Genomic DNA, 13,894 nt, shown 5'->3' with positions numbered 1-13,894 from the left:
TGTTAGATAACTCCTTAGGACATGCCAGTATTTGATAACTAGCTAGGACATTCTAGTGTTAGATAACTCCCTAGACCATGCCATAACTCTCCCGGAAAGACCAACGCTGCAGAACTCCTCAGGACCTACCAGTCTTCATTGATTTCAAAGGCATGTGACCATGTTACGTCATTTCCAATGATTGACTGCCAATCAATCTCAATGCCTTCCCACGTTGTTGCAGTGCTGGTAGTGATAATTATGTTGCAGTGGAGAAATGTTTGAGTTGTGTAATGGACTGCCACTTGGCATTCACCGCGTGCCTTAATTGTGAAGGTACACCAAGGCAGCCGCAGTGAACACAAACAGGTGCCCTTTATTGTGTCTTAGTTCCGTATCACACTGTCCGCTTCAGCCTACCCTAGCCTCAGTTAGTCAGCTTTGTTCCTCTCAGATTTATATGGAAATGATCCCAGTGAGCCTTCGTCATTGATGCCTTCAAAGAAAATACAGACAAAATATCATTAGTGGTAAAATAATACAATCACATCTCGGATCACGCATTGTCAACAGGAGCTGTGAGTACATGCCTCTCTTTCCGGCAGAATTTCTGCATAAGTTTGGGAATCTTGAATTTCGACTGTAATAATGCAATATTTCACAGCCAATAGTTAAAAAACACAAAAACAACACCTATGAGGCTATACGGGATAGGGTCAGGGTGATTGTTGCTGACAACTCCTGATGGTGGATGGTTGCGTCAGGGTGGGCGTTGTGGGTAGGGTGAATTATTGCGTCAGGGTGGGCGTTGTGGGTAGGGTGGACAGTGGTTCAGGGTGGCTAGTGTGGACAGGGTGGATAGTTGCGTCAGGTGGGCGTTGTGGGTAGGGTGGACAGTGGGTCAGGGTGCGATGTTGTGGTCCGGGTGGCTGGTGTGAACAGGGTTGATGGTTGGGTCAGGGTGGGCGTTGTGGACAGGGTGGACTGTGGCGTTGTCAGGGTGGGCGTTGTGGGTGGACAGGGTGGACTGTGGATAGTTGGGTGCGATGTTGTGGACAGGGTGGCTGGTGTGAACAGGGTGGATGGTGGGTCAGGGCGGACGTTGTGGGCAGGGTGAACAGAGGATCAGTGTGGATGTTGTGGGCGCTGTGGACATCGGGGTCAGATGGGTACTATCGACAGGGTGGATAATAGTTAACAGTAAACAGAAGACATTAGTGGCTGATAATTGTGGACAGTTTTGTTTGCGTAGTTGGAACAGGAACATGGTGGTCTGGTGGTGATCAGAGTCCACCTGGTTCTAAACATGAAACACATGCTTCACCGGATTTTCATGTTCTGTACACTGAGGAATTAGGAGATAATGTCCGTGCGGGCGACATCACTCGGCCCTCGATCAGACAGTTCCGACATCACTCAGCACCAAGGCAATCAGCTCCACAGATTCCCTTTTCTCTGTGGGCGGCCGCGACTTGCGAGAGCTTTCTATTCTCGGGTCCGAGCTATTTTTACAAAGTCTTCCTTCCATTTCTTCGTTGCTGAAGTGTCAAAATGGTGCACTGGCTTTAAGCCTTGAATTGTGGCGATATGGAAAGTCTTTATCAATTTCGTCGGGTTAAGGGCAGAATCAATCGAAGCAAAATGTTTTCTCCGCCCAACTGCCGCCACTGACATTTAGTGAATCACCAGAATGCACGGAAACGCCACGGTTAGTCCTCGGAGCAAAGCTGGTTAACTTCTTTCGTATAAAAATCGATATTAGCTGGTATTTATTGACAGTTTCATTATGATTGTATAATCCTATACAGCCTTTAGCATACATTAGATTGCAACGTTTCTTGCCGATACACTGGAGCCGTTGAGTGACGGACAGTGTGGAGTCCATAAAGGATGTGAATCCACTGTATGTTGTACAGAGTGTTGACGTGGAGCCACTATATGACGGACAATGTGAAGCCTCCGCACCACGTGGACCTGCATGGCTATACATTTCGAAGACCTTGCTACACTGTGGAGCCGCTGTGTGGCGTACAATGAGGAACCCCCATGACATGGAGCCACTCTGCGACTTACAGAGTAGAACCTTCCAAGACGAAGAGCCACTGCGTGATATACATCATTACAACCAGGACGCATTAGCGGAAGCTAAGTCATGGTGAGTCATTATCAGTGTGGAGCCATTGCGTGAATAGATATTATAGGGACGTTATTCCGGGTTCATCCTAGAGTGGAGTAACTGTTAAATACAGATAGTCATTATCAGGAAGTGGAGCCACTGCGTCATACTAAGTCAATGACAAGAAATGGAGTCACTGCGTCAGACTAAGAGTCATTAACAGGCATGGAACCATTATCCCATACCGATCACCATTAATATGAAGTGAAGCCACTGCGGCATACTGGGTGTCATTAACAGGAAGTGGAGTCACTTCGTCATACTGGGTGTCATTAACAGGAAGTAGAGTCATTTCGTCATACTGAGTGTCATTACCAGGAAGTGGAGTCACTTCTTCATACCGGGTGTCATTAACAGGAAGTGGAGTCACTTCGTCATACTGAGTGTCATTAACACGACCAAGAGCCACAACGTCATATAAAGTCATTAGCAGGATATACGTCATACGGAGCTTTTACGTCATACGGAAACTCATTAGCATCACCTCAAGGCACTGTGTTGGCATTATCAGAACACTGAGGCACTGCGTTATAATCGTCATCACTGCGCAAAAGCAGACGCCGCTAGTGGTCGAGTAACAATAATTGACCGTAATATATAAATATGCTAACTTTGACTGAAAAATGTTAAACTAAGCTTTGCAACTGCAGATGTCGAGAAGCTGTGCTCCTCGGAGTTTAAACTATTCACATCACGTGCACTTAATGAGAACTACATATTACGAAATTCATATTAAAACATATCACCTATTCAAACATCAACTCGTCATACATAGGTACGGTTTGTTTTGTTCAAGCCGTTAACACTAAACCGTGAACATAAGGTTGCATTTGTTCTTTGAATGACAGAGTCAACCTTCACTGAAATACTTGTCCTTCAACTTGACCATCATTCTCCGACGTCACAAACCACAGACTTATTCCCCTATCGTGAGCCACTTGAAGTTAATGCTCTATCGCTGTTTCAACAGGAATGTGATATGAGATCTGTCAAGCATTCTGACGAGGTTTGGTAAGTTCTAAGTTGATCTGACAATCAATGTGCGATTCCGTGCTGTACCGAGCAGGTTAAAGCACAACGGCGTGGGAACACAAGTCAGATGCTGTTATTTAATTCCATGGCAGGAGACCAATGTCATCCATTTGACCAGTTATCATCTGTCACAATAGTACATGCCGAGAGATGGAATGAAATAAGATTAACAAATGTAATGACATCATACCGGAGATTCCACTTGACAATCTTTGATTGATACAGGGATTGGGTACATAGATTGCAGATGCCCTAGCAATCACTGGAGTAGACAGCACTAAGGCACAATCACTAAAGAGTTGCTAACAAACATTGAACGATACAGGAATATCGTCCAATGACTGAAGAGGAGTTGACAATCACTGAGAGAATATAGTCCCATGACTGAAGAGGCGCTCACATGCATTGAGTGATACAGGTCTGTGATCCAGTGGCTCTGACAATCACTGAGAAATACAAACCTACGTTAAAATGACAGATGACGCGGTGACAGTCAAAAGAGTGATACAAAAGAACGGTAAAATGGCAGAAGATACGTTAACAACCATTGAAAGATAGAGTACTAGGCTTCACAATGACTGAAGAGACGTGGCAATACCAGACTCACACAGACCTGTGTTATAATGCCCGAAGAGACGTGACAACACCAGATTTACACAGACCTGTGTTAAAATGCCCGAAGAGACGTGACAAAACCAGACTCACACAGACCTATGTTAAAATGACTGAAGAGATGCTGACAATACCAGACTCACACAGACCTATGTTAAATAACTGAAGAGATGCTGACAATACCAGACTCACACAGACCGATGTTAAATAACTATGTTAAAAATGATCGGAAGAGATGCTGGACAATACCAGAAGACACAGACCTATGTTAAATAACTGAGAGATGCTGACAATACCAGACTCAAACAGACCTATGTTAAATAACTGAAGAGATTGACAATACCAATCACACAGACCTATGTTAAAATGCCCGAAGAGATGCTGACAACACCAGACCGATATGTTAAATGACTGAAGAGATGCTGACAATACGAGTATCAAACAGAACTATGTTAAATAACTGAAGAGCTACTGACAATACCAGACTCACACAGACCTATGTTAAAATGCCCACAGAGACGCTGACAATCACTGACTGCTACACAGCTACGTTAGGATGATTTGACCAGAAGCTGGCAATCACGGAGAGATACTTAACTACGTTAAAATGACTGAAGAGACTCCATGTTAAATAACTGAAGAGATGCTGACAATACCAGACTCAAACAGACTTATGTTCAATAACTGAAGAGATGCTGACAATACCAGACTCACACAGACCTATGTTAAATAACTGAAGAGATGCTGACAATACCAGACTCACACAGACCTATGTTAAATAACTGAACAGATGCTGACAATACCAGACTCACACAGACCTATGTTAAATAACTGAACAGATGCTGACAATACCAGACTCAAACAGACCTATGTTAAATAACTGAAGAAATGCTGACAATACCAGACTCACACAGACCTATGTTAAATAACTGAAGAGATGCTGACAATACCAGACTCACACAGACCTATGTTAAATGACTGAAGAGATGCTGACAATACCAGACTCAAACAGACCTATGTTAAATGACTGAAGAGATGCTGACAATACCAGACTCAAACAGACCTATGTTAAATGACTGAAGAGATGCTGACAATACCAGACTCAAACAGACCTATGTTAAATGACTGAAGAGATGCTGACAATACCAGACTCAAACAGACCTATGTTAAATGACTGAAGAGATGCTGACAATACCAGACTCAAACAGACCTATGTTAAATGCCCACAGAGACGCTGACAATCACTGACTGCTACACAGCTAAGTTAGGATGATTTGACCAGAAGCTGGTAATCACGGAGAGATACTAAACTACGTTAAAATGACTGAAGAGACGTGACAATACCAGACTCACACAGACCTTTGTGATAATGCCTGCAGAGACGTGACAACACCAGACTCACACAGACCTAGGTTATAATGCCTGCAGAGACGCGGACAGTCAAGAATGTACTAAGCACAGCTTACACTTCACAATTCCTCGACTAAGATTAAAATACGTCGCGTGCATCCGGACTGGTATGGAGAGCACTGGAAGGACCAGTTTTCTCGCCCCCGTGCAGGTGTGCCATTAACCAGAATAGAGGTGCGCCTGCACGAATGGTACCAATCAGTCACCTGTTCCAGCCGAGTCTATCAGTCCGCAATCAATAATGTGTCGCAAAGGATGGCATGTCAATTTCGTATTAATCAAAGGTAATTTACTAACCATGAGTATGGCTTGGTTCCCGAGGAAGGGTTAGCAGGCTAACCGTACACACGTGCAAAGCAGTAATGGTAAGGAGGCTCTGTCAAACAGTATGCAGACTAGCCTTTCAAAAGTGTATATGTCTAACAGTAAAGGAGGACGGCGAGAAGACTATTCGTACAAACGTATGATGATGGAATAGTAAAGATGGATCATTGTTCAGACGCTAGCATTTCCCGCTGACAAAGTACATGTATTGTGACGTGATCAATGGCGAGTTCATCACCATCATCATATGTCGTAAAGTAGTACCCTCGGAAGATGCAGTGGAGTAAAGTGACCATAATGATTACACTTGCAATAAAAGGCCGGCATTTCAGCTCTGATAATTGGGTCTACACCAGGATAATTAGCATCCGTACTGGCTGTGGTATTGATTCCAGATACCAGAGGTGGTGCAAAATAATTACAGAGAGAAGTGGACATGCATACACGTATCAGCATCCGTTACTGTCGTGGCTGGGATAATGGGCCATCGTCATTCCTCTGAAGGCGTACTGTAGCTTTTGGAATTAGCTTGACGACGTAGTGTAGCGGCCGTCATGGTTGTGACGGCGGTGGAAAGGTCGTCATGAATGTGGCCGGGGTGTACCGTCTATAATGGCTGTGACGTATTTTTTGACAGGCTGTTATTGTTGTGACGGGGATGTACTGCCATCACGGTTGTGACGTACCGCCGTCACGGTTGTGACGTAGGTGTACGGGCCGTCACGGTTATGACGAGGGTATAGAGGTCATCACGGACATGGCGGGGATGTACCGGCCGCCATGAATGTGACGGCATGTACCGGCCGTCATGGTTGTTACGGGGATGTAATGACGTCATGGTTGTGACGTTGGTGTACCGGCCGTCATGGTTGTAAGAGGGTAGTGTTTTGTACTGGTAGTCAAGAGTGTAACAGGATAGAACACCGGTCTTCATGGGTTTAAAGGTAAAGTGTACCGGCCGTAATGGTTGAAATGGGGAAGCATATTGGTTACCATTTGTACAACGGATCGTGTACCGATCGCCAAGGATGTAACATAATAGTGTTCCAGCCACGTGGGTAGAAAAGGGTAACCTACCGCCGTCATGGGTGAAACAGGGTAGTTTAGCATTCGTTAACTGAGACAGTTGATAGTGTGATACTGTAGTTCGACTGGTAATATTTGAGACAATAAAAACATATTTGAAAAAAAACGATAAAAACGATAGATTGATATCATTCAACACATATTAATAAAACATATGTGACAGAAATACTTTTCATACAAACCGTTATTCGAAAACATAAGCCGCCGCGCTTTGTGATTTTTGTCAGTGACCTTGAAAGAACCGATGGCATGCAAGAAACCTATGGTTCAAATCCAAGACTTGCGCTTGCTATGCCTCTTCGCCTGCAGCTGACGCCTAATAAAGTACGACATAAGATGCCCGACCGTTACTGTGCAGTATTCAAAGTAGATGTATCAGCGCTGCAAATAAGATGTTAATTGAAGACCGCCGTTGAACAAAGCATGTTGCGCCTCCTACAAAGTCCAATCTCTCCATCCCCCTCCAGTACTAATCCCCTCTTGTCACCCATCAACTCCACGCTGGCTGTCATCTACACGAGTACATCTTTACGGCGATCAATACCAGCTCTCATTGTGTCAGCACTTACTCCATTGATAACTCCGTGATCAATACATAGCCACATCTTAGTGCCAGCAACGTCACTGTATTACGATTAACCATCCAATTGTTTCCCCTCGCCACGTGCCCCTCCATTTCACACAAAGGGGCACCCCTGTTTCTGTCCATAATAGCAAATATGGGCGCAAAATACAATTAAATTTGATTGCTATTGTTAAGGAATAATTCAGGATGCTGATCACCATGGCAACCACTGGAGACGTGAGTCACTCGAGTTCATTGAGTTTTGCAAAACGAGATCTGTTCGGAGTTCAATTACGGCTCATGTTGAGTCTAATGCCGGGGATTGCTTCGGAGAAATGAACGAGACGAATAATGGGGAAATATTGATGTTAGAAATAGTGGGGAGAACAGGAGGGAGGTGGGGAAGATGGGGATACACGAGTAGGCAGGGGATACTAGTCGATTTATGGGGATAATGGACTAAAACGTAAAAGTACATGGGGCGTCGTGGATAGTGAATAGGTGTGACCATAGTATTAACCAAAGAGTAACGTTTTTAATCAATACATTTAACGGTTTAGACTGATTTTATGAAAAATAGACTTTGCCTGGCAATATATATTTTTAGACGCGAGAACAATAACAAGGAATAATGTATGTTCTATGATAATATCAACCAGATGTTGTATATATTATGTCTAGAAAAACATCAAGGAATACTGTAAAAGTCTTTAAAATTATTCCCAACCCGGCGATATTTTAGAGACGACATTGCATTATGACGTCATCACAACGTCATACAGTTGTCCCATGATGCAATGACTGGTTGATTTTTTTTTTTTAAAAATGAAAATATAATTCTATATGATCAAGAAGTGGTGGTATTTAAGAAGTACATATGAAGATAAAGGATGGTTGGTGGCGTGGTGGGACTGCTGCATAGAGGAGAGAGAGGGACACGTTGGGACGGGAAGATGTAACTCTGGATAGCGGTTCCAAGGGATGATAAGGGTTAAGAATGAGGGGCAGGCTAGAAGCGAGAAAAAATAAAATTGGTAGAAAAGCGTTTGTTATAAGTTTCACTTCAATAATGTGCGATTTTGTTTTGATTGTTGGAAATGTTTGATTTTATTGTTCGTTTATTGTTTTCATAATGTTGTTCTTGTTTTATGTATATTGTCCTCATGATTTTTTCCTTTGTTTTGTTTTATTTTGTTGTTGTTTTGAATTTGTTAGGGACATGGGGTTGGATGTGCTTTGTTGTGAGAGAAATGGAGAGAGTCGTCACGTGAGACCAAACGGAGTGAGAGACGTAAGAAGTAGAGTTATCAGCGGGAATGTTAAGAGATAGTAGCAAGTGGAGAATCTGTAAGTCAGTGAGGGCGCACCATCAGTCAACTCGGACCCCAAACCTACCCCAATGTATGTGTGATGCATGCTGTTGTGACCAACATCAATCAGTTGTCCACTGACCGTATCATTAGGCAACTGGCATTAGGTTCAGTGATGGTCAGCGTGAAATGTTCTACTGGTGACCCCAGGGCAGGAGTTGGCAGGGGGTCGATGGTGTGGAAGGCAGATGTGTAGATGGGTATTGACATGGCAAACACCTCACTAATTGTTTAACTCTGAGCAACATTGTTGTGATAAAAGTTTCAAAAAAGTTTAGAAATTACCCGCAGGTTGTGGGAAGTGTGCACAGAATGCGGCGGAAGGTCAAAGGGTCAAGGTCGACTACGAGACATACTAATCATATCTGTTATCGTAATGTTCATGAATACGGTAAATAATTATTAAAAGGTACAAATAAGTGCATTGGACAGTTCCTGCAAGAACCTCAGTAGAGGCTAAATGCCACGCTTTCTCGTCTTTATTCTCCTCATTGAACCTAGGACCTCCGCCATTACGGACATTCTCTGCAATTACCCTGAGGCGGCGAGGGTGCAGAAATTTGATTATCCAGTTAAACGAAGGACCAGTAGTCCCAGGAAGCACATAAATTGACTTGGGCGAAGTGCGCATGCGCACGACTCAGTGTGCCAGGCAGTAATGACAAACTGGGTCCCAGCAGGAAATGATTGTACGCGCATGAATAGCTGGCTTAATGACAAAAATCAGAACCTCTGAACATGCGGAACGAAACCTCACGAGACTTCCCGATACAGAGCCAACTTGGAACCAGCGTCATGGACATTACTGACAATGCACATCTTCATTGTAGACATGAACTACTCCATATGGACAGATGAGAACGGTATTTACAGGGAGAACAACTCATTTCGAAAATAATGGAGCGATAGATTTGTTCTTATTTACCGATAATTGCGATTCAGATGAAGACATTTCAGCCATATAATATTCAGCATCAAGCTAGACATTCCGCCATTTCTGTATTATAAAATAGCAATTGTTTCACCACATTAACAGACTTTACTTTTAAAAAATAATTACGAACGAATATCTATGGTTAATAAGTGATCTAGAAATAAATATTTGAAAAAGAAATTGTTTGAATATCATCTCTGCGTTAGGCGTCAAGTAAACCGGGCCAGCATACACCAACCCCCTCATTTCTCAGATTACCCTCACTACCGCCCATGTCTCGCCAGCCCGACCCCCACTTCCATCCCCCTCACTTCTCACGTTTCTCTCAGGATATCGAGTGATCAATTTTAATTCAACTACAACCCCAGCCTTCGTGACCTAGGACTGCAGTAGACACTGTGGAACTGTGCACGCATAGCGATCTTTCATCAAGGAACACATCACAAGAACAGACCGTTCCATATCATCTGACTAGCGTTGAGGTGCGAATAAGCAAGATCTATGACAATAATGCAAGATCTATGATGCTAAGCGCCATACATTGATATAAAGTGTTTCAGTGAGATCAATTAAATGAGTGATGTTCGCAAGACTTACCGTTGCGTTGTCCTCGATGACGCTGACATCTCCACTGTAGTTGATGCTGACTTCACATCTGCATCCCGACAGTATACATTCCTACAACAAAACGCCATGGTTATCTTCCTAACTAGCCGCTATATTGCTCTAATCCACCCAGTGTGGACTAAGCAGGAGATTGACTACGTGATCTATAATCATCTCATCCCAGGCCGGAGGCACCGGAGACGTGTCCACTCCACTGACGGCGAGTGCCACCCACTTCTGAGTAGCATGTCCAGAGCCTCGATTATAAAGGGTGACTGACCACTGTCCATCTCTCGGCCATCCGGTGAATCTAACCCGACAGCAGGTCATTAGGGAACCGCGCCCAGCACAGATGTGGGCAGATCAATTATGAAATGACCCATTGTTTCTGGGACCAGTGTTTAATTATGCACGATGGAATTTGACGATATTGGAGACCTGCCCCTATCGCGGCTCAGTGCTGTTGGCCATTGTTAGGCGTAGAGCTCTGAAGATTAATATCGATCGTTCGTTCGTCCCTCGGTGTGTCCGGCCGTCATGACGCAGGGTCCTCAGCGCTGTCACTGGACGCCGTCAGTGTAACGCACTAGCACTGCTGACTTCAGAGGGGGTAGAAATGGGGTCTTTTGTCCGAACGGACAGGGACAAGATGAGGTCAATTTATGGTCAATGTTAGAACTCGCGTCCATGGTATCAACACATTATTCAATGTTACAAACTGATTCAATTCATTGTCAATAGTGGGGTAGAATTTCACAATAGAGACGTTACCCGAGTACCAGGGAGGGCTGGAACATATTAAAGGGGCTTATTTGATACTGTATGTGCGTGAGATGGTACCACCTATGATGTGAAACTCTCAACAGCCTCTACCCGCACAGTCGCCGTGAGATCAATACCTACGCTATAACATCGCTTGTGTTACAATACGGCAACACCGAAGCGCAATCTCAGTTATCAATAGCCTCATTACTATTCACCGCTTAAACAAAGGCATTGATTTTTGAATGAAGGACTCGTTATTCGCCAGTGTTATGGTATTATGGAATAAGCTATGACGCTAAAAATTATAATGATGTCAGACGTCAAATTCCGAAACGGTGGTTCTGCTTTCCAAAAATGTACGAACATATTGGATTTCAGGATAACTGTCTGTGTGTAGCTTCTCTGCAGAAGTAACATAATTAGGACGTGGAGATCCTGGCGTGCTGTCGATAGAGAGATCACTCTAATGACCATCCAGCTCTACAACAGTTATCGATGCTTGGAGTGAGATTGTGCCCGCTTATTGACCGTTATTGTCGGCGAACAATGGCTGCCGCCTCGCACCAGTGGGCATCAGCTAGCCGAGATTGGGAATCAGATCACACACAGAATTATTAATATAACCCGACTACATCAACCTCACCTGTCTTCGCTGAAGCTGTCCAAACTTCCTTGCTGTTGATCGGTGTTGTCCATGTTGGTCGAAGGCCTCCTGAGGAAGAGGATCGCTGCCGCTCTGTGAGACGGAATGTATGTAACCTTGGCAAGGTGACCGTAGTCGGCCGGTACCGGCTGCCAAAGCGCCAAGGAGCGACGCTAGTCGACTCCAGCATCTTGCACTTCATATACAGTCAAGCAAAGGTCCGGCCATACGGTTCCTGAAAACTCCTTCATCAGAGAGCCAACCCTCATCTCCGACTCTGTCAGTGTCACGCCAGCGACATGGGGTGTACAGGAATCTAGGGTGTCGGGGAAAACCGGGAGGGACGGGTAGCCGAGCGTCTCTCGATGCTGCTGCACAAGAATGCCAGCCATGGCTCCCTCCCGCACCCGCATGCCTTCACTGCCTCTCTGCCAAGTCCCAGGGTCGATATGCGCAATCGTCAGTCGTATCCGATTGGCAGAGGCTTCTGCATGAATAATAGATGAATTAGGGCCATGGCAGGCGAGCCGAGGTCCTCGGCAGGGGCTTTAAATAAGATAACGACTGCATTGCTCCATCGCGAAGCCTTCAAGGTACTGCCACATCCTTACCGTATCGATGTTGTCATGTTCCTCACTGCTGAGGATGTCCTGCGCCAAGAGTGGACGCGAGGGTGACCATCGTCGTGGGCTTCCCTGGCATGTTCTCCCCACCTCCCGCCTTATCCACTTACCAGTCTGCAGTTAATGCCCGCCTCACAGTGGGGATAGGAATACAGACACTTCTGCCAAGTCCCTTCTTCAATCGATATGGCCCGTTCATTAAAAATGCACACATCTTGGCCCGTGTTACAGAGCCTGTGGGGCTAATCTCTCCCGAACCTCGCCGAATCCGTAGGATACACTTCACTGGCCTAATCATCCAGCAGACATCCACAATCAATTCCTATTACCAAACATGTTTCTATATTCACAAATGACGCCTGTTCTTGTATTTTACATCTATATTTGGGCATTCTGAGTATGGTAATATCATGGAGCTTCCGTGTGGCCATTCATGTATTCAACTAATATATTCTAAGGCTAGTTGGTACATAATTCTTGATTCTGGTTTCTGTTGCAAATATTTACCCGAACACTTTTCCAACAGCTATAAGAATATTGGGGACTTTTTAATGGTATCCATCTCTCCAATACCACTACCATGTACCCATACAGCACTTCCCATTTTCCACACGGTTAGTTTTCCTTTGGATGCTACTGTATCATTATGCTGCGGTGTCTGTTATGTTGAGGATTGAGCAGGCGCGATGCCAGGCGGGGCTATACTTAGATTCTTGTTTCGAATTAAGACTGTGCATGATATCGACCTGGTTTGCCAAGCTGCTATGTGGTCTTGCCATTTTGTGAGTGCTGCCATCTAGCGGGAAAATTCGCTCATCACAGACCCCTGCCTATAATAAAAGTTCTCATCAATGAGATTTTGCATCTGGATGGCGCCTAGCAATGAGAGTTACATACTAACCCATCATCTGAAGTGAATCACGTATAGGTCAATATCAAACAGAAATCTTGAAATTCCCCATACTCACAGAGAAAACCAGGAACCTTCCATTAAATCCACAACGCTCGCCCGTGTGCGCGCCACAATAATGTGATATTATATAGTATGATATGATAGAGACACGTTTCAGGTGACATCCAAAGTCCCAAGAGGGTTCAAGAAACAGCAAGCCGTACTTCAATGGCATTGAGGGTACGTGGATATTTCTAGATGCAGCTAGGGTTTTGGAGTTTTTAATGATGTCGTCGGACGACAACACTTCTTTGAACACAGTGCTATGGAGCTTCACCTAAGTGACAGTGGGTATTACACAATGGCATGTGTGTGCACATGAAGCTCAATCACTCAACCATGTGTGAATGTGTATAACACAATGTCATACCTGTATGCATGACGTTCTAGCAACACAACCATGTGGTAATGTTTATGACACAATGTTATGAAAATGTACTTGACGCTCTGTCAATACAACCATGTGTCAACGTGTATAACACAATATCATGCTTGTATGCATGACGCTGTAGCAACACAACCATGTGTCTACGTGTATACTACATTTGCATGCAAGTATCCATGACGTTCTATGCATGACCACGTCTCAATATGTATAACACAATATCATGCAGTGTTCGAGACGCTTTATCAACACAGCCATGTGTCAGTGTGTATCACGCAATGTCGAACCACTGTAAATGACACTCTATCATCACAACCACTTTGACGGTCTGTCAACATAAACAGTTTGAAACGCAAATGAGAATAGCATCCCAAGCCAATTTGTACCCAGGGTTTTCGGTTTTGAAACAGAAGAACATCATGGTAAGTTTAC

The 13,894-nt window shown here is 44.3% G+C and overlaps 1 long non-coding RNA gene across 1 annotated transcript; it reads right to left on the bottom strand.

Moving 5' to 3' along the window:
• Nucleotides 1-342: 342 nt before the first annotated feature.
• LOC124292311 lies at nucleotides 343-11,931 on the bottom strand. The gene is made up of 3 exons (XR_006902414.1): nucleotides 11,503-11,931; nucleotides 10,086-10,166; nucleotides 343-475 (listed from the first exon to the last, which is right to left on the bottom strand). It is a non-coding gene; the product is annotated as an uncharacterized LOC124292311 (long non-coding RNA).
• Between the last annotated feature and the right edge of the window lie 1,963 nt (nucleotides 11,932-13,894).

The sequence above is a fragment of the Haliotis rubra genome, unplaced genomic scaffold (genome assembly GCF_003918875.1).
Source record: "Haliotis rubra isolate DU_JTF1 unplaced genomic scaffold, ASM391887v1 Scf512, whole genome shotgun sequence".
Taxonomy (NCBI): domain Eukaryota; kingdom Metazoa; phylum Mollusca; class Gastropoda; order Lepetellida; family Haliotidae; genus Haliotis; species Haliotis rubra.
Note: the sequence above shows the minus strand (reverse complement) of the source record. Positions and strands in the feature narration are given on the sequence as shown.